This window comes from Sphaeramia orbicularis, chromosome 10, assembly GCF_902148855.1.
Source record: "Sphaeramia orbicularis chromosome 10, fSphaOr1.1, whole genome shotgun sequence".
Taxonomy (NCBI): domain Eukaryota; kingdom Metazoa; phylum Chordata; class Actinopteri; order Kurtiformes; family Apogonidae; genus Sphaeramia; species Sphaeramia orbicularis.
In genome coordinates, this window is record NC_043966.1 from 16520453 (window position 1) to 16547221 (window position 26769).

The window sequence follows — 26769 nt, forward strand, 5'->3', positions numbered from 1 at the left end:
GAGTATTGCATTTAAAAAAGAGATAAAAATAGAATAAGAATAAATAAATGGTATAAAGAATAAACTATAGCAGAATACGAAGTGTACATGTCAGTTTATTTATAGAAGCAGCAGTAGTTTCAATATAGTAATGGTTATGAGTAGGGATGAGAATCATTACGAATTTAACGATTCCAATTCCATTATCGATATTGCTTATCAATCTGATTCCTTATCGATTCTCATTGGGTGAGGGAATAAAAGAGTACAAACGGGTGTGTTTGCATTAACTGTCTTTTATATTTCCATCTCTGCACAGAAAATATAACATATACAGTATGTACAAATAATAAGAACAGATGATGCCGGGCCCGGTTGTGTGTGTGTGTGTGTGTGTGTGGGGGGGGAGCGTACACTGAAAGTGAAACTAAAGACTCTTTACTAATTCCTGTATTGCCGCATTTCTACTACGTGGAACCGATTTGACTCGGCTTGTCTCCTGTTGTTGTGCACCTCATTTCCTTTCCCTTCTTACCTTCGGAAACTTGTATTTGAGGAGTTATGACGTTTGTTGCCCACACCGGAACCAGAACCGGCCCGGCGTTCACTCTGCCGCTACATTCACAAGCGCCGCTAAATAGCGTATCAAATACGTGACATTCCTGTAAATGATAACATGCTGTGGACAAATGTTTGAGGATATTGGAGGGATTCCACCCTTTTGAAGACATGGAAGCTTTGACAGTGTTCCAAGTAAGTGGACCTGGTGTCGTCTGTTTAGACCGTTTCTGCCTCAACGCCATGTTGGCTACATTCTGACCAAAACAATGCAGCATACATGTGATGTCGTCATGTATGCACAACGAAGGCGGAATCGATAAGCAGAATCGTTAAGCAGGCAGGCAAACCATTCCAAGGAATCGAGCTACTGGGAACCAGTTCTCAAAAAGAACCGGTTCTCTATTCCCATCCCTAGCTATGAGGTCAGAGGTGCACAATGGGACCAAACAGCAGCAGAGTGACAGAGGTGCAGATATGACAGTGTATTATTAAGGTGTTGTTCCACCACATGAATACAGAACAGCTTAAAGGCTTTGAGTCTGCAATCTGTGAACTGTACTGGAGGGAGGAACTACATTCTAATAAAAAAATTTTCTTCATTTATTGTTTTTACGACGGCGGTTTAACCATCAGTTGAACATTTCATGTAGGTGTTGAGTTTGGTTGAGATCTGGTGACTGTGAAGCTCATAACATATGATTAATTTCCTTTTCATTAAACCATTCAGTGATTCTTTGTCCTCTGTGGGCGGAGGTGCTAGATCCAGAAAATGACCACACCCATCAGGTTTTTCCTTTGGTTTTTCACTTGTCTGCACTCCTGTTTTAATATCAATCTATTATTGTTAAAAAAAAAAAAAAAATCAATCATATAACATTTCCTGAAAATGAGACTTTGGTCTTTGTGGTTTATTAGACAGAGGTAGTATACCAACAGAGGAAGCCAGTTGCCTCTGCCTCATTACACTGTTTCCACAGCAGGTCAGAACAGATTCCTCTCTTTATATATATATGTGTGTGTGTGTGTGTGTGTGTGTGTGTGTGTGTGTGTGTGTATGTGTATATATATATATATATATATATATATATATATATATATATATATATATATATATATGTATATATATATATATATACATAATGGCAAGTGGCATCCAGCTTTAAGGTGCATTCTGTTACCTATGAACAAACCGGTCATTGGCTGTAACTGGCTTTTTGCATGATCATGGCAACCATAGGGGAGGGACAAGGGTATATTGGTTGCAGTTTATGACTTCACCACTAGATGACACTAAATGTTGATAAATTATGCATTGAACCTTTAAAGGGGTAATATTTTGCTAAACCCACTTTTATTAGTCTTTGGTTCATTTATTTGTGTATTTGGACCCTAATAGTTCAAAAAGTTTGAATTTGAACCCTCCAGGTGCTACAAAGCTATCTTTATATTCATTCCGGCAAAAATCAAGTGGATTTCTACAACCCGTTTTAATTGCTGCTTAATTTGTTACATCTATAACTAGTTACGTCACGACATTTGCACATATAAGGTCAAGACTTGTGACAAACATTTCTCCAAGTACAACTTAATTGTTTATCAGCACTAGCGGTTGTAGTAAAAACTGAAAATATGTCCAAACTTTGAGCTGATTACCTAAAATGTTCAGTTGTTGGTTGTATTAATGAACACATGTGGCTGAATGGGACAGTAAGCACAGCCAACAACCTGGAGGGGGTGGGGCATGAAGTGGCTCATTTGCATTTAAAGGGCCAGCGCTCAAAACGACCTTTCTGGTGTCATTACTCAGAAGATGGACCTGTGGAGTTGAATTAATGAAGAATTCAGACACAAACAGAGCATTTACAGTTTATGTAGACCACAGGGAAATGTTTTAAAATGTAAGAATCCATTTAAAAAAGCAAAATATCACTCCTTTAAGTCCACCTTTGGGCCTATTGTTAACTTCATGGGCTGTGACGGTACAGACCTGTTGTGTATTTAACTGTTACTAAGGAAGAAGTAAGTTAACCTGTAGTGAAACTGATTTCTATGGTAAAAGAAAGTGAAAAAAAAATCTGTCTCTTTTTTTATGGGTCTGATAAAAAAATCCAAGAAGTTCATTCTCAGTCCATGCTCTCCCCTTCCTCGGAAAATGGTCAAGCAATTTTTTGTGTAATCCTTCTGACAGACGGACAAGTCTGAGTCATCATGGAGTTAAATGTCCCCAACTCAAGTCAAGAAAAATAACTAAACCAAATTCTATGGAGCCTCACATTAACTTAAAAATGTTTTCTGTTATTCATAGTTAATGTAAAAATAAATCTATAATCTTATCATAACTAAACATTAGATTCTGTCAATAACAACTGGGATGTTTGTACCCTGAGGTATTCACTATCATCATGTCAATCAAAAACAGTCATAAGTAATACTGTTGCGTACCTATCTGATGGGCAAATACGACACATTTAAGTAAAACTTAAATAAAACACACGCACTCTTACCGGGAAAAGGGATTTACCTGCACTGAGAGGAAATGAAAGTGTGGGGTTTAGTGGCCACAGTGGGAAAGGAAATGAACACGGAGACGAGTCGCTGACAGCTCAGAGGAGGTGTGTTCAAGCATTAACGCTCTTACATGTGTTTTAATGCGGTCCATCTGTCAGTGTCTTTAATGAAGCTAATTACAGCATCTTGGGCTGAAGCTGCAGACAGAAGGATGGACAACATCCCAGCTGTCAGTGTTCCTGGATACGTATACGCTGGTTTACAGGGATCATGTCGGCATACGTGTACCTGTATGTGCCGCTGCCAAACTGTTGGGATGAGGGGGAATTGGATTTCAAGTGATGGGTGTGTTTCAGCTGAACACCTTTCTTGTCTGCTAGTCTGTCAGATGAAACCATCCTGGCGTGCCAAATGGAGAAAACACTTTACTCTCATTTTTCTCCCAAAGACGTGATTCCTGAGTGGTTTGTGGGGATAATTTCAGAATAGTTTTTCTGCTTTGTCGGCACGAGTAAAATGCTGATTCACAAAACGTCTTTCAAAGTCTTCATTGTCAAAACGGAGAAAGAGGACTCATTTTTCCAGGCACTGCGGGGTTTTTTTTAACCAAAAATGTCCAGACCTAATTACAGAAATGGAAGTATAGTAGATCTTTTGATTCTCTCCATCTGAATGTGCTGTTTCCATGCTTTAATCCACACCCATGACACAAGCACATACTGCAAACATTTAGTTCAAATCCTAGCGTTGTTTACAAACTATCAATGACCGATGGGAAATGAGAAGTCAGTCAGATTTCCTCCCATCTCATTATAATGGAGCTTGGCAGTCATTCTAGTGAGGGACATTTTCACATGCCGTGCATTTAGGAGCCAAAATGACTTCATAACTATCATCATGTCATAATGTAACCTATCAACATCTCAACAGAACCAATAACTGACGTCAGCAGCTAACCAAAGTCAGTCAATTCCAGGTTATGCACTGACAAAATAATTACAAAACAAATATTCAGCGCCATAAGTTTGGAACAATCTGCTTTTATTCTGTGCAGTCAAAACATCAAAACAAGTGTTTTTTGTTTTTTTTTTGTTTTCACAGAAAAGCACGAAGTGTATCCAGAACATTTTACAGGGCTCCAAACCACACAATTACGTTTATAATGTCAGTCGATATATAGACGGGTGACGAAAGGAAAAACCTGATGGGAGCGGTCTCTGTAGGAAGACAACGTCCCCATCCATAGGACATAAGGACTTAGTGGAGGGTTTGATGAGAGTGAAAATGACATAAACCATGTGCTGTGGCCTTCACTCACCAGATCTCAAACCACACCTATGGGAGATTTTGGACCAGTGTGTTTTAACAGAACTCTCCACCACAAACATCAAGACACCAAATCTGGGTCAAACTCAGCAGATGTTAAATTTGCCAACCCAAACCTGTTTGTTTTTTGTTTTTTTTTTTCATATTCAGACTGATTGTTGAAAGTCTGGGCAATGCATAACAAATGAAGTGCAATTCCTACAAATCAGATTCAAACTGTATTTGGATTCAGACTGAAATGCAATTCCGATCAGATGCGTTTCAGTCCAACAAAACCTCATCACCGGCATAAGTACAACCTTACTGATATTATTAACACAACAACACAGGCAGATAGGTTTGTGATGCCTGGATACACAAATCCAGTGTGATAACTCGTACATAGCAGTGTGGACAGCTGTATTTTAAAGATCTGATTTGAGGAAAAGTCAGATTATTCCTGCGATCTGAAAAGAAACTGCAAATACTCTGTAGTGAAAGATGAAGGTCGTTTCTCAAGAGCAAAAAAATCCATTTGAACGGTTTATAAGCATGAGACGGCACAGTTTATATGGACAAGTAAAGAGAAAGAGTCTAAACACAGAGTTTTTGGCACGTTTTATAGTTTGCTTTTTTTCTTTCTTTCAAGGACGGAAAATAGAGCTAATATTGTATAATGTATTAGTCAAAGTTATGTAATTATGTATTAAAGGCTAAAAAGTCAATATTTTATTATGTATTAGAGCATCTGTCAGGTGCACTAATACACTAGCCCATAAAGTTGTAATATTTTTTCATAGACACATTCCTGTTTTTATTCTTATTTATCCACATCAGTAATCACCTTTGACCAGATATAATTATTACATACTTAGTCCCAGTTACACTTTATTTATCAAGAATAAATTACATTGTCACAATTTTTTCATGAAAAGTGGTAAAAATATTTTATTCCAGCAGTATAATTTTGGCCACCACTAAGGTCTGTCTTCATCATTGCTTTCTGTGTTCATGCAAAATTGGATTGAAATACATAAAATAGCATTAATTTTCGAAAAAAAAAATTCACGCTGCCAGTGGCTGCAGTTATTAACCCTTCTGGCACTGTGTTTTGCATTTTCCAGCATTCAAATTACTGTAACTCCGGAAGTGTTTATGCAATCCACAAAATTCAAATGACATCAGAAAGCTGAGATTCTGAGCTTTCCAACATTATATAACACTTTACGGCAACAATGTGGGACTCTATTACAAGTAGAAAAGAAATGTTTCAGAGACTTCCACACAGGCTAAAAAAAAAATACGAAGCCATAATATGGATACTGAATGTTCAAGACCAAAAAGCATGTTTGAGCAGACTTAAAATAGTTGAAAGTTTATTTTTGCAATCTCAGAAAGTTATGCCATGGACATTTACAGTTGTTTCTGATAATAATAATGCTAAAATCTTCAAGTCCGTTTTTTTCTTTTTTACTAAAACACACTATTTTAAGCATTTATTATTTATAATAATGATAATTATTGGCCAGATATTGATAGTTAAGTTCTTCCTGAAAACAAAGGTGCAAAAGAATTGGCAAAACAGTCATTTTCTGACACTTTTATTACAAAGGAAACATGAAGACACCTAGGCAGTCTCTTACAGTTGCAGAAAAAAATATCAGACCATCAAAAGCAATCAAAAACAATGGTTATGCAATCCAGTACTAACTCCTGTGTGTGTCATGTGACTAAAATAGACAAAAAAGAAAACATGGAATGCCTAAAAGCACTGTTTTTGTAAGTACAATGCCATAGATATTGATTAAGTGATTTTGGTTATTATCAAGAAAACATGGAAAATGGATAGATATCAGGTTTGAAATTAAACTCTTATGAACTATTTTTGTTGTTATCATTATATTTGTCCAAACAAATGTACCTTTAGTTGTACCAGGCATTAAAATGAACAAGAAATTGAAGAAAACAAGAGTGGTCTAGTAATTTTTTTCTGTGACTGTATAATGGCCGTCTTAGAAAATCTAGAATGTGCACAAATTAAAGACCCTCTCTGGTTTTGACTCCTCAAAGTTCTCCAAATAAAACTGCTTCTTAGCACAGTTGTGTGTTGTTGGGTTTTAAAAGTGATCATGTGAAGAATCTGTCTTTGTATCCAACACCGAAAAATGATCCTAGTATCCACTGGCTTCTGGATTCTCACATTACCAGGGTCTGGTGTGTGCCAACCGCAGCTTTGGATGTAAAACTCAAATATTTCAAAGGGAGTTTCAAAAGTTTACAGCTCTGACGCTATTGTTAGTTTCTTCGGAGCACATTTGTTGTCTTTGGCTTGGTCAGAGTAAATATTTCTATTCCTCTGTTGTGTTAGAAAATGATGTGTACTCAAACCCATGAGATGGCCCTCAACCTAGACTAAATACAGTCTTTGTAGGTTGTTGTTTTTTTTTCTTTACAGTAAGTTGTTCCTGTGGGTTTCGCTCATTCCTTGCAAGCGTGGATAAAATAGTTCCTATCTCTGATTTGCCACCGCCGTGAAATTGCGTGGCTATAAACAGCGTCCCTCGGAATCTCTGTTATATATGTGCAGAGACTCACACGAGTGCGGTTGGTGAAACTCTGTGGCACGACAAAACTCTGCACCTATCAGATCAAATAGGAGCAACAGTTTGATCTTCCTGGACTCCTGTTTAACCATGTTAGTGGTTGCAACTTTCCAGTAAGTTCAGAAACTTAACCCCTAAAGACCCAGTGCTACTTTTGTAGCAATTACAGACATTAATATTTCTCTCTATTTAACCTTTTTTAAGTGTTTTATCACCATTTATTATAATATTATCCACTGCATTTAAAAGTGAAAGTCATGTATTTTCCTATATTTAATTCACTGATCATGTAGGTGTTCATAAAAGCTCAGATTAAAGTTGAGGGTTATTATATCAGAAATGGAGAAAACTAATGAAAAAGTGACTCCGTCAGCAAAATATATCATCAACTGAACATAAAACAAGTGTGTCCATCTACTGTCATTCTTTTACAGGTAAATCAGTCGCCCCTTTTATTCTCCCTTCTGTTCCGGGAATATTTCACCTTTATTCCAGAACATCGAAATGGTGGATCATTTGGTCCCACCTTTATCGCGGCTCTATAACGTATCTGGAGGTACTAACAGAGCCGTGATAAAGATGGGATCACGATTCCAGAACGCTATATAAAAGGAATATCTCTCGTTCCACAAACCAAGTTGTCGTTTTGATGATGTATTGTGTGTGCAACCCCCCTGCTGGCAGGGTTTTTAAAAAATGAGCACGGGCCATGTACAGTAAACAAACATATCAACGCGACCAGAAAGATGTCGAACTGGGGAGACTCCGAGATTCAGGAGCTGTTGTCACTTTGGGTGGAGGACTCTATCCATGCTAGCATTTGTGGAAAGGTGAAAGACTCTGGAGAGGTTAGCAACACTGCTATGCTCAGGGTATTTCCGACGCACAAGTTATACGTCACACTATACCAGTGTTTTTCAACCTTGGGGTTGCCTGAAATTTCTAATAATTGAAAAAAATTAAAATAGAAACGTAATAATAAAAAATGTATGGTGAGTTGAGAGAGACAATCACAATCCATAGCAGACATGACAAACTGTGAAGCTGAAACTGAAGCACTGTGGTACTGTTTATCTGTCAAATGTTCATTGTGGTCGGTTTCAGATGCTGCAGCTCTTTCATAATTCATAGTTTGAGTTCTTGTTTGTTCAGTATTAATTGTCAGCCTTGTAAATACAAGCTGGACTGACTGTACATATCCTGACCAAGGAAAATAAAATTCTACCTTTGTGCAGTGATCTATACCTGGCTTTTCTGCCTCCGTCCATAATAATATACATTATATAGACTAAACGTCATCTAAAATTAACATTCATTTGCAACATAGTATAGCAAACTATTACATGATCAAAAACAAATTAATTTTAGAAAAAAAAAACTCTCCATTTTGAATATCTGAAGTCACCAGAAATTTGTGATGTTAAAATGGGGTCATGAGCCAAAAAAGGTTGGAGACCACTGCAGTATACACTGCGCTGCGTCACCGCCCCTTTGATTCCGGAACGCAGGTCCGTTGTGTAAAAATCCAGCCTGTCTCACCTCTGTTACTCCTTTGGCTTGGCTGTGGAAATCGGTCATTTGCAGAAAAAAAAGGTGGGATCTCCATCTTGCCTTTTTTCCGGGATCTCTGTGTAAAAATGGCTAATGCTGCATAAAATGATGGTGTTTCCACATTCACTTCGGCACCTCTGAACATCCAAATGAGTCATATCTGATGACAATGAAAAAATGAAAAACTGTATTTTACACCAATTATTTACATGTATTGATAGGATTAATGGATTAACAGGTATTAAACATTTTAGATCAGTAGATGGTTTTAGTCGCCTGTGGCTGTTTGGGTCTTAAAGGGTTAAGGAAAAGTGTTTCCCCGTGTCATTAGCACATGATTCAAACCAGAGTTTTATCTTCTGAGAGTTACTGGTGCGCATCTGATAAAATGTTTTGTCTTTTAAGTGTGATGCTTAGAGAAACTGTGTGGTCTGCAGTGGCAGCAAGACCAAGTGATTTGTGGCCCGACGGAGACGCAGAAATCAGATGGGATTCTGAAACATTTTATAATTCTAGTCTGTTTTTCTCTTTCGCAAAAAAATGCTTGTCACACAGCAGGAAATGTCTGCAAGTGAAGCGAAAAATGGTGAAGGATTCTTACTCAACACAAGGGGGTCTACTAGCCACAAAAACGCTAACATGACAATTCCTGGTTAACTCAATTAGCCGTACAGACAATAAGAGTGAAGTCGGCTGAGAAACATAACAGGCGGGCAGTGAATGCTGCAATATATTCATGCAAGGCTCATTAAACAGTCTGAAGGTCAGTGTAATATAATCCCACTGTATTGGAGTGTTCGTAGCACGGGGCCTCTTCTTGATCTGTTTTCCATCAGTTTCAGAGGGATTGTTTGGACAACACACAGCCTTCACAACATACGTGGAATCGTAGCGCACCGACTGAAAATGTCATTTCACATTTCAGACGACGGCATCTGGGCTCGGAGCGGGTCATAACACCGCCATGAGGACACACACTCCCATCTTCACAGTAGGCTCAGAGGACATGTGATGCACTGGAATCATAAACACTTATATAGACAGTCAGGAACTGAAATCTGCAGTCAATCAGACTCCTGCTGCCAGAGACGGAGTCAGATCCTCGGCTGCTTCCAGAAAGGACAGACTTTAAGGGCTTTTCACTTCCTCTCCAGGCGAGACGGTGTCAGATCCTGTCCACAGCTGTGCGTCCACAGCCTCTGGTTTAGCTCGTACCTCATATAATTTAGTAACCACTGAGACTGCCTCTGGCTTTTGACATTTGAGGCTCGCAGGGCTACGACCACCAGAATAATCACTTACACTGCAGTCATTGTCTGGAAGAGCCATCGCAATGCAAGTCTTTGAGTAATAATGCCAAACATATTCTAAGTTTTATGAATCTATGGCGCCGTGACGTTTTGACATCAGCTTCACCAAATTGTGTTTTTCAAGTACTGGAATGTTACAAAGTACTTTTACTCTGGTCATTTGAGGTACTTCTACTTGGGTATTTCCATTTTATGCAACTTTATAAGCTACAAATCTCATTCTTTTTTCCCCACATTTGTTTTTTCAGTTTAATTTTTCATTATCTTTTTGTCCAATGTAAGCAATCCGATGTGAAAAACTGCTCTCCCATGTTTTTTTGTTTTTTTTTAATATTATTATTATTTCAAATTATGCATGTACAAAAACATGCACTTATATATAAGGAACTACACAGACACAATATAAACAAACAAATTATACAACAAACCTACAAACCCATTAAACCTCCCAAAAAAGAAGAAAAAAAACCCCAAAAAACAAAACCAAAAAAACAACAACAAAAAAAAAAAAAAAACAAGATAAATAATGTTATCAACTCCTCTTTACAACACTCAGGGCTGATTAAGAGTTTATATAATGTAAACTAACAACACATTTCTCCATCAAGAGGACATAGGAGACAGCAGGACACTCTTGTTGGGTTAAAAGTGCGTCTCCCATTAATACAAGACTGGGGTCTGCTTTGTCCAGTCATAGTTTTATACTGAAGCAAAAATATTATGTGAAGTGACTCACTCTCTGACTCACAGTTTGACTATGTGGATTTCTTTCACATGGAGTTGTAATTTTGAGCGGTGGTAGAGCATGAACAGAATTCATCCTCTGTTTCAGTAGCGTAAACATAAATAGAAATAAAATAACACATAGAAGGATATAGTCAGCAGTAACATAATAAAACAGAACATAGAGAACTTGGAGGAAAATGTGTTAGTAGTTAAGCTAATTCCCAGAAGCCTTTAGTTTGGTTTTCTTTTGTTTTGCTTTAGTTTTCTTGTTTTTGTTACCATTTTAAAGGGGTCATATTTTGCTAAACCCACTTTTATTAGTCTTTGGTTCATTTATTTGTGTATTTGGGGACACTAATAGTTCAAAATTTTGAATTTGAACCATCTAGGTGCTGCAAAGCTATCTTTATATTCATTTTGGTAAAAATCAAGTGGATTTCTACAACCTGTTTTAATTCCTGCTTAATTTGTTACATCTATAGCTAGTTACGACATTTGCACATATAAGGTCAAGACTTCCGATGAACATTTCTCACAGTACGACATAATTGTTTGTCAGCAGCAACGGTTGGAGTCCATACTGAAAATATGTCCAAACTTTGAGCAGATTACCTAAAATGTTCAGTTGTTGGTTGAATGGGACAGAGCAGCACAGCCAACAACCTGGAGGGGGTGGGGCATGAAGCGGCTCATTTGCATTTAAAGGGCCAGCGCTCAAAACGACCTTTCTGGTGTCATTACTCAGAAATAGGGTTGAAGATGGACCTGTGGAGTTGAATTAATGAAGGATTCAGACCCAAGCAGAGCATTTACAGTTTATGTAGACCACAAGGGAATGTTTTAAAATGCATAATTCCATTTGAAAAAGCAAAACATCGCTCCTTTAACTTTAATTTTTCAGATAAAGCATAAGGTATCAAAGTTTTATTTCACCTTGACATATTTCAACTGTCATCTTATTTTGTTTTGCTGGGTGTTTTTGTCGTGTTTGTTTTGCACAGTTTAAATATATGATGATCTTGTTTAATCCAGAGCTGTTGATTAAACTCACCAGTGGTAAATAAAATAGTTCAGATGAGCTCAAATGCAAACACATATAATCTGGGGCGGCGATAAAAGGGGGTGAACCATGTTAAGTTTCAGTTTCGTTGTCATGCTATGGCAAGTGACGTTATGTGTGGACTGCCCCCCCACACACACACACACACACACACACACGCACACTCCGATAGATCAACAAGATACTGAATTTTATGAAAGGGTCCACAATGTGTAGCTTTCATGGGGCAATGAACCATACACTTAAATCAGTAATAAAAATCCAAAAACACTGACAGGGACCATTTTATTCCACAATAGCAGCTTGGTTTGTCATCCTGATAATTTTTACATATTTTACTAGTCAGGTTTTGAATACATACATTGTACTTGTATTAGAGTATTTTTACAGTTTGGTATTAGTATTTTTACTTGAGTAAATGACAGCCCAGCCAAATATCCGACAAACACAAATATATGAAACTGAAATTGAAGCAGCTCTAAATCATATCTGATGTTGTGTTTTAAACAAAAGCGGCTTATTTTAAGTGAAACAAAGAGTTGTTTTCAAACATCGGAGGGGTCACTCGCCTGCTACCACTCAGCCTCGTCTTTCAGTGAGCTGGCACCAGATCAGCCGTCTGTTTCTGCAAAGACTCCCTGGGCTCGGCTGCACCACGGCTCAAACTCCAAATCTTCTCCGGAGGTTGTGGCCTCGTTGGAATGCATCCACAAACACAACCTCTCCTGCTCTCCCTCTACATGTCATACACATTCAACTTTTTTTTTTTATTGTTTTTATCCTAACCTGTCTCGTTCTCTGCCAGACATGAACAGTTTGATGAAGAAACATCCAGGAATAAATAAGAATATCCAGGGATTTACAGCTTAAAGACATTTAGATTCAAACTTTTTTTAAGTTAAGTCAATTGAAATTACATTAAAAGACCAGATATACAGAAAACAAAGGTGTAGTGGTGGTAGTTTATTCAGTTGTTAATTACTTTAAACCAGGGGTGTCAAACTCATTTTAGTTCAGGGGCCACATTCAGCTAAATTTGATCTGCAGTGGGCCGAACCAGTAAAATAATAACATAATAATATATAAATAATGTCAACTCCAAACTTTTCTCTATGTTTTAGAGCAAAAAAAGTAAATTTACATTATGAAAAGGTTTACATCTACAAACTACCCTTTAAAAAGATGTGAATAACATGAACAAACTGAAAAAATAAGTGTAATTTTAACAATATTCTACCTCAGTTTGTCATTTACACATGTATATTATAACTGACAGATCACAGTGCATCTACAATTACACAAAACATTTAGTAACAGGCAGAATATTGTACTTACTTCTCTTAAGACATTTCAGATTGTACATATTTGTTCAGGTTATTCACATTTTTTGTGAAAATATACTTTGTTTTAGTGTAAATACATTTACAAAGAGAACAAAATTGGAGTTGTCATTATTTATATGTTCTTATGATAGTATTTTACTGGTCCTGCCCACTTGAGATTGAACTGGTCTGAATGTGGAACCTGAACAAAAAGGATTGTTAATATCTTAGTGTAATTTTTGCATTTCACAAATTCATCCCAAGGGCCAGACTGAACCCTTTGGCGGGCTGGATTTGGCCCCCGGGCCGCATGTTTGACACCTGTGCTTTAAACCAACAAAAACCACATATCCATTGTTTCATATACAATGCGACTGGAATGGTTTAGGCTGAAGTTAAGACTTATTTTGCCTAACCCTATTTACAATTAACACAATGTTTCCACATGAAAGCAAACAAACAAACAAAAAAATTCAATGCTATCATTGGTAGAATACATATTTAATTTTAATTCAGGTAAATAACACATCACATATTTAAGATTTGAGAACATTTTTTTTCATCAAACAGATTATCTTATTAACAGATTCTCAATTACCAAAAAAAATAACACTTTCACTAACAAATCAATACAAAATTCTTATTCCAATACAAAATTCCAGTCCGCCATCACATTGATTTTAAAATTTTAATGTGTTTTTAAAGCTTTAAATGGTCTCGCTCCTCCCTATTTATCTGAGATTTTATCAGTTCACCATCCCGACATAACCCTCCGATCGTCCTCTCAGATGGTTCTGAACGTCCCCAGGTTTCGATATAAACAATGGGGTGATAGTTCATTTGCTGTTGCCGCCCCATAACTCTGGAACTCGATGCCTCCTGACTTGCGAGTCCTCTCTGACCTGTCCCTGTTCAAGTCCAGGTTAAAGACACACCTGTTTAGACTGGCTTTTAACCCTTAGCACTCAGACATTATTAGGTTTTAAATCTGTGGTCTTTTTACCTTTGCCAAGGAATGATGGAGTTTATGTTTACATCTGGGTTTGTCTGTTAGCAAGATAACTCAAAATTTTATGGACGGATTTGGATGAAATTTTCAGGAAATGTTGATACTGGCACAAGGAACAAATAATTAAATTTTGGTGGTGATCGGGGGTGGGGGGCTGATCTGCCTGATCTCCGAGTGCTTTTCTAGTTTATCACTGTGTTTTGCGTCTTATTGTTTTATGCATTTTATGGTATTTGATTAAACTGTTGCTATCTTATAATTTAATCATGCTTTTACATGTAAAGCACTTTGGTCTTCTTTATGTTGTTGTAAAGTCCTGTATACACAAACATTGATTGACTGATTGATTGAAAATTCATCCATAAAAAGAGGCAGAAGTGACTGTAAACTGTAATCCCACTGCATCATCAATGGGCCTGTTTACAACGCCATAAAAGTCTGATAACTAATAAACATAGGTAGACTTTTTTTTCGCTTGACAGAGACTGGGGAGGCATGTAAAGTGCATTATGTGTATGGTTTTGTTTTGTTTAAGGTGGACATAGCTGATGGTATTAGACTTCTGCTGAAGTGCGCTGTATTATATCTGATGCTGCTGAATCTCCTTCCAGATGGCAGGAGTTAGAAATGACGGTTGAGTGTGTTTGTGTGGTGTCCTGTGATATTGTGTGTGCGATGCATGTGATGGCCTTGCTTTGCTGTTTTGGTCTTGCAGATCTGGAGATTGTAGTCCCATTATTTTTGCAGGAGTTCGGGTTATGTGTAAGAGTTTATTGTGGGTTTTGATGGGGAGCATATTGAAGAAACAGGTGGAACACAAGAGTAAAACGGGTTGTATAATGCTTATAGACAGTAATAAGAGTAGATAGGGGGTGACATGGAGTCCTTTAAAGGGGTCATATTTTGCTCAACCCACTTTTATTAGTCTTTGGTTCATTTATTTGTGTATTTGGACCCTAACAGTTCAAAAAGTTTGAATTTGAACCCTCCAGGTGCTGCAAAGCTATCTTTATATTCATTTTGGCAAAAAGTGGAGTGGATTTCTACAACCCATTTTAATTCCTGCTTAATTTGTTACGTCTATAGTTACATCACGACATTTGCACATGTAAGGTCAAGACTTCCGACGAACATTTCTCTGAGTACGACATAATTGTTTGTCAGCAGCAGCGGTTGTAGTCCATACTGAAAATATGTCCGAACTTCGAGCCAGTTACCTAAAATGTTCACTTGTTGGTTGTTTAACGAACACAAGTGGCTGAACGGGAGAGAGCAGCACAGTCAACAACCTGGAGGGGGCAGGGCATGAAGTGCCTCATTTGCATTTAAAGGGCCAGCACTCAAAACCACCTTTCTGGTGTCATTACTCAGAAATAGGGTTGAAGATGGACGTGTGGAGTTGAATTAATGGAGAATTCAGACCCAAGCAGAGCATTTACAGTTTATATAGACCACAGGGAAATGATTTAAAATGCATAATTTCATTTATAAAAACAAAATATCACTGCTTTAAGATTTTGTATTGCTGACTGTCTTTGATGACCTTTTTTCTGGATGTCTGTTGTGTGATGATCGAAGGTGAGTTTGGTGTCTATTGTGAGTATAAAGTATCTAATATGCTCTACTGTCTCTACTGTTTCATTGTTGATGATGATGAGGAGATGGGGTGGTGGTAGGGATGGGAATCGAGAACCAGTTCTTTTTGAGAACCGGTTCCCAGTAGCTCGATTCCTTGGAATGGTTTGCCTGCCTGCTTAACGATTCTGCTTATCGATTCCGCCTTCATTGTGCATGCACGATGACGTCACACGTACGCTGCATTGTTTTGGTCAGAACGTAGCCAACATGGCGTTGAGGTAGAAATGGTCTAAAAAGACGACACCAGGTCCACTTACTTGGAACACTGTCAAAGCTTCCATGTCTTCAAAAGGGTGGAATCCCTCCAATATGCTCAAACATTTGTCCACAGCATGTGACTCATTTACAGGAATGTCACGTATTTGATATGCTACTTAGCAATGCTTGTGAATGTAGCGACAGAGTGAACGCCGTTCCGGTTCCGGTGTGCAACAAACATTTTAACTCCTCAAATACAAGTTTCCAAAGGTAAGAAGGGAAAGGAAATGAGGTGCACAACAACAGGAGACAAGCCGAGTCGAACTGGTTCCACGTAGTAGAAATGCGGCCATAGAGGAATTAATAAAGAGTCTTTAGTTTCACTTTCACTGTACGCCCCCCCGAACCAGGCCTGGCATCATCTGTCGTTATTATTTGTACATACTGTATATGTTCTAATTTCTGTGCAGAGATGGAAATTTAAGTCAGACAGTTAATGCAAACTCGCCTGTTTGTACTCTTTTATTCCCTCACCCAATGAGAATCGATAAGAGAATCGATAAGGAATCGGATCGATAAGCAATTTCGATAATGGAATCGGAATCCTATCCCTAGGTGGTGGGTTGCTTAAGGACCATTTCTTTTGTTTTACTGACATCGAGGTGAAGGCTCCGCTCACACCATTGAGTGAAATGAGAAACTGTGTTGTGATAATTTAGGATAGATATTAGGGACACACCGATACCAGTATCGGGTATTGAATCCGATACTCAGCGTGTGTACTTGTACTTGTACTCGTAAAAGTACTCCAATACAACCACACCAGTACTACTTATGACAGCGTGACATTCGCAGTAAAGTGCAGCAGGTATGCAGTGGTGGAGTAATGTCAGCAGTGTGGAGACTTTTCAAAACAAATGACAGTGACAAAAGTAACGATGACTGGAAGTAACATTAAAGACACAGACAGATATGGACGGAGCGTTCTGTCCGTCCTCTGCGTACATTCCATCCGTTTTCCAGGTGCTTGCAGAGACGGAGAATACCACTGGGAACTGTGGAGGTAGAGGATCTTCTCAAAGAGCGACTGTGTGAGTTAGTGAAAAACTACTGACATATTTACGACAACTACCCTCATCAATATCAACATTAGCATCCACATTAGTATTACCTCTGTCGTCTCCATGTTTATTATTACTGACTTTCTTCATCTTCTTCTCAAAAAGCTTTACTTTTCTTCATGGTATTTGTCCAGTATGTTTAATTAGGAGCGGCGCCCTCTGGTGGATTGATTGAGAAACGCTCATTCCAATGCATTAAATGTCAGTAGCAGCACTTTGTTCCAGTCAGACTAATGACAACAACAACAAAACACATTTTCAAAAGTAACTAAGAACTGTAATAGTATTATTAAGTACTCATATCGGTACTCAGTATGGGCAAGTACTCAAATGTAAGTACTTGTACTTGTTCTCGTCCTGGAAAAAAGTGGTATCGGTGCATCTGTAATAGATATCATAGGATAGATTTTTAACAGTGGAATTTTTATTCTTATTACAAGTTACCAGTGTTCACCAGGATTAGTACTACCTGGTTATGTTTTTACTGTGGTGCAGGTTAATATAATAATTGGAAACTAGTCAGTGTATTTCTGTAGCTCAACACTGTTTAAGACTGTTAGAGGGTTTAAAAAGCTCATAAGAACATGTGTTTAAGATTTAGCATACTGTAAACGACAAACAATGTAAAAGTGGCCTTGGTCTGTTGTCTGGGGAGGTGCAGAACACCAACAACACCACCTCCTCTTTCCAAAACCTCAGACTCCACCACTCACATCCCTCACAGCATGACCTTTAGTCAGGCTAATTTATCTGCCGCTCAAATGGGTTTCAGTGTAGCACGGCTGTGGCTTCCATATTCTGGTTTATGTACAGTCTCTCTGGGTGGATGTGGACCCTTTCACATAAAAAATAAAAAACACCACATCGTCTCCCCCTTTTCGTTGTCTGGAGGACATCTAGTACGGGAGGTCAGTCGAGCAAACATTTATTTTGTGTGTCTGCATGAGGTGAAAACAGATGGTTACCCCTTACAGAGCATCATGACTAAGCAGCCCAGAGCCAGGATTTTGATGAAGGTGAAGTGGGATCATGGGGCTGAACACTCCCCCACCCCCACCCCCCACAGCGGCTCCTCTAATTATGATGTTAAATGTCAGATATTGTCAAGGGAATTTTAACTGAAGAGTTCATTTCCAAAATACTGTCCATCTATTTTGGAAATACAAGGAGTCGCTCGTAGTACATATCTCGAAATCATCAAAACTTAATGTTCCTGTTTTGTCGTGAGAGTTATTATGGTGACTCTTGTGATTTGACCAACTGCCAGTGTGATTTCAAGCTCTTAATCATTGCATAAAATGTCATATTGTTTTCAACTGGCATATTGTTACTGTTGGCACTGGTGACAATTGTAAAGTCCAAGATGCTCCATGTTTTCCTAATTTCAGTGTTGAAAGTTGACTTTTAGTAGATTATTCTGTTGAATTTCTGTTTAGTTGCTTTTGATTGTTTGTGACACTTGTGCTTTACTATGTTTTGTTTTAATGGTGCCCACAGAACAAGATTCATTAGATTTCTTAGAATGTTACAAATTCATTGCAAACCACACTGTGCAGTATGGAGGTACTGTATACTATACAGGAAAAAAACATGATCATTTGGCATTACCTCAGGTCATTCCTCCCCACCGCCATCAGACTATATAACAGTTCCATGTAACCCACCACCACCACCACCTCCCCTCACACCATGTGCATGTGCAGCCGCGATGTAAATATGTAAACAATATTTAATTCTAAGTGTATATAAATATTTAGTATATTAATACCAGATTTCTTGTTTTTTTCTCCTTTTATTCCATTTTTCCCTTTGTATACCTGTTGTTTCTCTGCACTTGCTTGTTGTATGTTGCTGCTGTTAATGTGAAATTTCCCCACAGTGGGATAAATAGTCATACCATACCATCTTCGTCCGCTTATCCGGGTCTGGGTCATGGGGGCAGCAGCCTCAGCAGAGGAGCCCACACAAGCCTCTCCCCAGCCACTTCCACCAGCTCTTCTGGGGGAATTCCAAGGTGTTCCCAGGCCAGCCAAGAGATATAATCCCTCCAGCACGTCCTGGTTTGGCGCTGAGGTCTCCTTCCGGTTGGACATGCCTGAAACGCCTCCCCAGGGAGGCGTCCGGGAGGCATCCATACTAATAATAATAAATTAGATTTATATAGCTGTACTCAAAGTGGCACGGCTGCCAATTTGTGCCTACGGCCCCTCCAATCACCACCGAACATTCATACAGATTCATACCCCAGCAGGAGTAGCAGCACCGGAGGGAAGGAGGGTGAAGTGTCTTGCCCAAGGACACAGCAGCACATGACCAGGACAGAGTGGCCAATCCTTCGGTTATTGGACAACCCGCTCTACCTCCTGATCCACGGCCGGCCTTAAATGCCCAAACCACCTCAACTGGCTCCTCTCAACCTGGAAGACCAGTGGCTCTACTCCGAGTCCCTCCTGGATGTCCGAGCTCCTCCCCCTATCTCTAAGGCTGAGCCTGACCACCCTGCAGAGGAAACTCATTTCGGCTGCTTGTACTCATGGCCTCATTCTTTCAGTCATTAGCCAGAGCTCATGACCATAATCATATCTGATCTTATTGTCTACCTGTGTTATCCTGGTGAACTGTGAAGCTAAGCTAAGACCCACGCTAGTAGAAAAGAGGACAAACTGAGTTGCCAGTTTTGTAAAATCTGCTTGAGTTCAGTATTTTTACATCTATACTGTGTTGTTCTATCAATGTGTCATTTCATGCCGTGTTCCTATCGGTTGTTTCGTTGGCATATATTGGAGCAGCATCACATTGTGAGGTGCTTGTGGAATTTCTGACAGTTTTGTCTTGGGCTAATGACCATCATTTTGTCTGTTTAGATAAGGTATAGTTTTTAGATGTTACCTGCTTGGCAGCTTTGATTGTGACTCCAGTCTTCCTCAGAAGTGTCATCCAACCTGGGACTCCCTCCTTCAGAGACCACCCAAGGCAGGAGAGGTGCGGTCAGCTGATAAATGGCACGTCAGTAGCACTTCAGATGATGCTTCTGAGGAAGACTGGAGTCACGGGCGAAACTGTCAAGCAGGTGACATCTAAAAACTATACCTTGTCTGAACAAAAGAAAAAAGAAAAGTATAGTTTTGTCTTGGGCTGTATTTGGTCTCTCAACTGTAACAACAGTGTGTACTTGCATTATTAGTGTTTGTTACCTCTGCCAGGAGGTATTGTGATCACTTTGCTTTGTATGTTTGCATGCGTGTTTGTTTGTTTGTTAGCAAGGTAACTCAAAAAGTTATGGACAGATTTTCATGAAATTCTCAGGAAATGTTGATACTGGCACAAGGAAGACATGATTCAATTTTGGTGGTAATTGGGGGGGGGGATCTTTCTTGGCGGAGGTCTGCGCTCTCCGAGTGCTTTTCTTGTTTTAAAGTTTGTTTTCTATGAATAACCTGCCACTATCTACCTCCAACTATGGGGTAACTTATTAACCAGAAGGTTGTGTTGTTAAAGCCTCTCAGCCAGTCATTACACAGCCAACTTGGAATTGCCTGTTGCTTACTTGTTTGCCTTTTGTGTTTGAGTTGGTAAGATTTTTTTTTGTTTGTTTGTTTGTTTTTACCACTCTAGGCAGTTGCCTGTCACATTTATAGAGGAAAGGTAATGTTATGGACAGGTGTTGTATCTGGGGCACAAACAGTTTTTTGTCTGTATGTGTTGATGTTGTTTGAGTGGCTTTGATTGTTGCTATGCTGTGTGATTAACATCTCAGAATATTCTGTACTCCATATAAAAAAGATGCAAACAAAAGTAAAGCCTGCAGGCATCAGCAGAGTAAACCAGTCCTATGTCTCTGGAGGTACAGAGTCAATGGGACCCGTATGCACACTTCAGCAGATATGTCTGTAACACATTACATTAACATCTTCCACATTCTGTCAAAACTGTTTCTTCCTCCAACTTTTTCAATAATAGTTAAATGTTTCAAAATGTTTAAAAAATATAACAAATTGCCCCTTAAAACCCAGGGACCATCAGTCCCTCCCTCTGACTGCATCACAACTCCCTGAAGAGCTCTAATTCTAGCGTGTCATGTTCCCATGTTGAATAAGTGCTTCCTCCATCACTATTGATTGACGTTCCGCTGCTAAAAGCAACTGATTTATTGATGATGATGATAATTCTGCAAACTCAGGTCACTTTGTGGTGTGAGACAAGATTGATGTTAGAGACTTACTCATGCGCTCATGTGCTGAATATGTCCCTTTGCCAGTTCTTCTTCAGTTTAATACACAAAATCTGGAATCATAAAATGAATTTCTTCCTTTGAGCCAGAAGATTTTTCTCATGAAAAGACCAAAGTGTTCAGAACCGCATGTTTAAAAGCTTCCATGAGGTTGGATCACAGATGAGAAGGCTGGGTCACTGTTGTGTTATAGTAATCAGCAAAATAATGTGGCAAAATTCAAATGTGTTTACTTGAAATTGTCAAAAACATTTACTTTGAAACATTCAATTTTAGTTTTAATATCTGAACTTTGGCAACTGTGCATCAGTCAACCCTGTAAATGAGCATGTGGCAGATTTAGCATGTGGCACTGTCTGTTGTGGAGCAGTTCGGTCTGTTCAGGGAAATGTCAATGCATTAAAACCCTGAAGTAAAAAGCCCTTAAGTACAACATGTCTGCAGGCGAAGTCAGCGCGATCCAAACGCAGCGATGCACGACTTGGTGTGAGGATGATTAAACAAAGTACAGCAGTAGAGCAGGACTGACAGAAGGCACAGTGATGAAAGCCAGACAGTGAAATGGTTCCTGAATGGTTTTGTGAGGTGAAACAGACCCAGTGACTAAAACATATTACATGATTACCCCAAAGTGAAGAAAGAGAGAAGGGAAGTTTTACAACTCGAACTGAACTGACTTCACTTTTCACATGCAGCCATGCCTGAAACCGAAACGTTACAAACACAATCAGGAATTTTATTTTCCTTTCCAAGTTTCGGAATATATTCATTTTTCATCAAACGTCCCGCTGATGATGGAAAAGTTGATCGTTAAAAACCTTTGTGGTGTCAACAGAGCGTGCTATAAATTTTAGTGCGAAAAAGTCTAGTCCAGTAAATCACCTCTTAAGTGACCACATGAAGTGACGGTTTTTCAACAGAGGACAATGTACAGCAATTATCGTCTTGAAAATAGTGTTAAAATGATCAGAGCGGACAGAAAGGAGTGTCCTGGATTCAACCTGATTTATAGCGCAGTCCCAAATGCACTGATGTAATTTCACTAAGGAGCATGCAGCACATGTCATAACTGTGTGATGAAGAATTAAGTTCCTTAGAAGGATCAGTTCACAGCTATTTTTAAAGCTGTACTTGGCAAGTTCACTGCACCTGAAATCCCATAAATTGTTTCTGCATATGACACGAACCTAATGTTTTTCTAATGCATGAGCTGCTGATTATACTCCGCAAGTTCAGAGGAAGGTTAATTGTCAAACTGGAGCCTTTGCACTTACTTGCAGCCTTTGGAATTTTGTGCTATCATATTTTCCAGCCAAAGGTTTGTTTTGTTGACCCTAAAAATTGAATATTCAGAATTTTGCACCTTAATTATACTACTGATTCATAATGAAGTGCTGTATTATGAGTCTAAAACCACACCATGTCTCACCTGAATATGCAAAATGACATAAAATAATCAGATTAATCAAATTGATAAGATTGTGTACATTAAATCCAGATCATCCTCTTTATTTTATTCTGATTCTTCATACCCAATGCAGTCTACACCTCATGTCTTTTTATTTTATTTTCAACACTTTTTTTTTCCTTAATCAAATGATTCATTCTTTCTCTCAATTTATTTTATTAAGCAGATTAAGGAAGTGAATTTCCCCCTGGTCAGCTGTATCTATATGTAAACTGTCAGACATTACATTAAAAACCAACTATTTTCGCTATTTGTTAGATATAGTGTAACACAGAGCTTTATATCTATATTTATCAGTCATTTATCAGCTTTTACAATGAAGAAAGTTTATTTTTTTCAAATTTCTAAGTTTGTTTGACTAGTGTGAGCGCTACATACTGAATGAATGAATGAATGAATGAATGAATGAATAAGCATTTATTGTCATTATACAAAAGTGCTGGCTTCTCATAGTAAACTTCCAACACTATAAAAGCAGGCATCTCTAAATCAAAACATCAATTAGAAAAAGCAGCAGTATTCTAAGTGTCAGTGCAGCTTAGATATAGATACTAAATTAAAACAAGAATAAAAACAGAATTAGCAGCTTCAGTGGTGTAAGACAGTGTTTGACCACAGTGGAAGTGGGATGATGGAGGTAACAGCTCTGGGGTAGAAGCTGTTTTTTAGACCATGTCCATATGAAGACAGTTTTGGGTGTATCCACACAAGTTTTGTATTGGATAGGCCTTTCATCCACATGAAACTGGCATTTTCAGTCACTGAAACTGTAACTTTTTGAAACCAGGACCCAGAGTGGATCTAATTGAAAATGCCAGTTTCGCATCTTCTTCTGTACAACCAAACCGCAACTTTTCTACAATGATGATGTCATAGCCCCACCTCTCTACCTTTCACACCACAAGCAAGACGCCACTTCACAACATCAACAACAACAACAACAATGACGGACTACAGAGTAGTACCCGTGCTACAACAGCTATTGAGCTTATTGGAAATATTGAACCAAAATCTTCAGCTACGCTTTTATTACAATGAGCAACAAACAACCATAGCTAACAATATTCACTACATGCTCTTGGATCTAACACAGAGAGGGCAACCAGAAGGACATATTGGAGCAGACCTGGTAGAACCAAGCAAACTTTATGCGCATGCTGCAAGTCATCTTCTCCATTTTTTACAAGAGCATTACAGCGCCACATAGAGGCCTGGCATTTGTACTACATCATTTTCAGTGGTTTCGTGTGGAAGCAGATATTTCCTGAAATGTCTCTGTTTACAGAGCACTTTTTTGAAAATGACAAAGAAAAAGATTGGATAGGAAAAGATGCAGTTTTGTGTGGACATGGCCTTTGTATATTTGTTCTGGTTTTCATGGTCCTGAACCTTCAGCCTGATGGTATGAGTTAGAAAAGTGGTTCCCAATTTTTTTTTGGCTCGTGACCCCATTTTAACATCATAAATTTCTGGCGACCCCAGACATTCAAAATGGAGACTTTTTTTTTGTTGTTGTTGCTACAACTAATTGGTTTTTGATCATGTAAGTCATGTAATAGTTTGCTATGCTATGTTGCAAATAAACATTAATTTTAGACGACATTTAGTCTATATAATGTATATTATTATGGACGGAGGCAGAAAAGCCAGGTGTAGATTACTGCACAGAGTGAGAATTTGATTTTCCTTGGTCAGGATATGTACAGTCAGTCCAGCTTGAATTTACAAGGCTGACAATTAATACTGGACAAACAATAACTCAAACTATGAATTATGAAAGAGCTGCAGCATCTGAAACCGACCACAATGAACATTTGAAAGATAAACAGTACCACAATGCTTCAGTTTCAGCTCCAGAGTTTGTGATGTCTTCTATGTATTATGATTCTCTCTCTCAACTAACCATATAATTTTTATTCGTAAGTTTTTATTTTTATCAATTACTAGAAATTTGAGGCGACCCCACATGGGGTACCGACCCCAAGGCTGAAAAACGTTGAGTTAGAACATGGGCTGACTGGGGCGTGTGCTGTCTCTGAAGATACCATAGGCTTTCTTTCTCCAGTTTGGGTACATATTGCAAATGGTGTTGCTGAATGCTGGACCAGAACCCACTGGAAGAGTAGGACTCAGTTCAGTTACATATGGAACACATCAATTCATGCATTTATGGCTTTGTATGATAAGCAATAACACCAATAGAAATGATAGCATTACCAATCAATACATTAATTATGAAGTTATTAGCTGATATTGCTTCGATTTTACATGCAGGAAAATGAGTTCACCACTCAGCATGTTCTTCTCAGATATCATTGATGTAGGCGTTATGGTCGACATGCTTCTATGACCATTTGTAATTGGTTTTGTGTTCTTGGTTGTACAGAGATTTGTTTTTAAAGCAAATGTTAAGTGGAGTGATTAATTCTTAACACAAGGACACTATATCACTATGTTCATATATTTGTGTGTACAAGGCCTAAACTAGTGTGTATTCTACTGTCAGCCCTGTGAGTTTATAATCATTTCTGCATGTTTTATGTTCTTTGAGTAATTGAATGTAAGGAGCATTTTCCAAGAGTTTCACAGTCGATAAATCTGACTCATCTAATATCCTTACAACAAAGTTTCAATGTTCCAGTTTCCTTTTCTACAGCTTTAATGGATAAGATTAAGTCCACAATGAGGGCTGAGAAAGTTTCTTTTTGCAGCAACGTGCAAAGTTAACAGATAAAAAAAATAGAATAAGAAAGAGAAAAACTTTCTATATCATCAAATGTCTACATTTTATTAAAGTGGTGTTCAGGGGTCATGGTCTCAGCAACGAGTCGCTGATTGTTGTGATCAATACAATGCTTCACAGTGTGTTGCCTGTCGGAGAGGAATCAATGAGAGTAGAGTAGTAGAAGTCAAACTGTTAGCAGTAAAGGTAAATCATCAATAAAGTCATCCATGCGTGTGGTTCCATCTGAGGTCTGCTAACGGGCTGTATGACCGTGTAGTAAAAAAAATAAATGACTTTTCTGGGATTGGAACCAGAGAGTCTCGTTTCTGAAAGGCCACGTTGATGTCATCCAGCTTCCACGCCAAGTCCATCCAACCCCATCATTGGTGAGCATATAGGAGCACCAGTAGACTCAGAAGTCTACAGTTTCTGGAACATTAGGAGATTACTCATGCTTTCACACCTAAACGCAACTCAGAAATCCAACATTTGCAGCTATTTTCACCTTTAATCAACACATTCAAAGCATTAGTTTGTCGCCCAGTGTTTGTTTTGTGTTGGCTGAAATGTCTGCGTCCTGATGGAGAACAGTGATGAGGATACACTGGTTTTTTAGCCATTGAACATAATCAGAGAAGTCTAAAACAGCAAATTGTAATCGTGAAGGCTTAAAAAAAAATGCCAACATAGTCATTACAGTGATTCCCATAGAGTTAGACTGTATCTGTGGTGGTGTGTCTGTTCTCTCAGCACTAAAAGTGTTTGGTTAATCCACTTCACGTCCAGAATTCATGTTTTTCATATGCAAAAAAGGAATATCTGACTTAGATACACTGACTTGAATGTGAAATATTTATCTTGAAAGATCTTTTTCAGATTTATTTACTCATTGAGATTTTGGCCCAATCCCAATTCACCTCTTCGCCCTCCCCCTTACCCCTACCCTTTGGCCCTTGCATTTGGCACTACCCCTTGCCATGGAGTTGTCAGGGGTATGGGTTGAAACACTCCCCTATGAAATGGACAACCCTTCGATACCTGTTACGTCATCAGCAGTCATCGACGCCGCTATTAACGGATGCAACAACTTTGTTTCCAAAAGAATTCACCATGCTGTCAGCAGCTGTAACCGTCTGGATTTTGGTCATCTTTTTATGGCTATCAACCACAAACTGCAGAAATTCGATCTATAACACATTGAAACAGCATTAAACGGTTGATCAAATGATTGTTGTTTACGAAGAAAATTCGTACATTTGTGTGTTTCTTTCAACACACTGCTGCGCTTTTTGCTGTGTTTACCTCCACCTTGCACCTTACACATTGATAGGACCAATATTTTGGGAGATATTAGTAATTTTGGAATACAAGCCTTACAATGGCCAGAATTATAGAATCATCGAACTGAAGTGGGTTACCTAGCAACAGATAAACAATAGGGCCACGTTGCCATG